Genomic DNA, 1,182 nt, shown 5'->3' on the forward strand with positions numbered 1-1,182 from the left:
CATTCGTCCATTGTTTTCATTTGTCAATTGAATCAACCTTATCTTTGCATGTTAATATCTTTTGTTCTCAAAACCAATTTATTAATTTTTATTTTTCAAGTCTTATTATTTTAATTCACGCGAACGAGAAAGCCATACGAGTCTCTTGGGAAAAACAATACTTGGTCTTACCATTTATATTACTTGTACAATTTGGTACACTTGCCAATTTGTCAACATAAACCAATTGCTTATGACTTGAGGAAAGAATTAAATTTAGATTTTGTATGCAAGACAAAATTAAACATGCAAAATGCAGTGATTCAATTGGCTAGAAAAGACTATGGATGAATGAAGTTGTTGGGGTTTACAATTTCATCTTATCCACCCTCTTATATCTACTCTTCTTATCTACTTCGCTTATTTATCATATTGTCATGCAAACTTTCTTAGTCTACCCTAAACCCAATATCTTGGCGAAAAGAGCCTATTACTAATTACTGGCTTGCTAACTCTAGCCTCCCCTAGTAACTAATAATGCATGATAAACGGAAGCAAAATACAATTGATCGTCCTACCCCTATCTCTAGGCGGTATTAGCATAATCAAGGAATTCCCACCAGTTCATGACATTACTGTACGTCTCCGTATCAATAAAGACAAACAACATTTACTGAATAAGTTAAACGATAAAAGCATTAAGCAAAGGTAAGGAACCCAACAATTGATAAAGTAAGCATATTGTTAAGTCCCTAGCAAGTGTACCAGATCGTTATCAAGTAATATAAAATGGGTAAGTCCAAGTATCGTTTCCCAAAGGACTCTTAGGCTTTACTTTTGATGTAAACAAATTGCATAAGACTTGAGAAGAAATAGAATTTAGGTTTTTAAATGCAAAAACAAAAGTAAACATGCAAATGTAGTGAATCAATTGGCTAAACAAGCTATGAATGAATGAAGTTGTTGGGGTTTACAATTTCATCTTATCCACCCTCTTATATGTACTTTTCTTATCTAATTCGCTTATTTATCATATTGTCATACAAACTTTCTTAGTTTACCCTTAACCCAATTCCTTGGCGAAAATAGCCTATTACTAATTTACCGGCTTGCTATCCCTAGCCTCCGCTAGCAATTAATAATGCATGATAAACAGAAGCAAAATACAATTGATCGTCCTACCCCTATTCCTAGGCGATATTA

Source organism: Vigna radiata, chromosome 10, assembly GCF_000741045.1.
Source record: "Vigna radiata var. radiata cultivar VC1973A chromosome 10, Vradiata_ver6, whole genome shotgun sequence".
Taxonomy (NCBI): domain Eukaryota; kingdom Viridiplantae; phylum Streptophyta; class Magnoliopsida; order Fabales; family Fabaceae; genus Vigna; species Vigna radiata.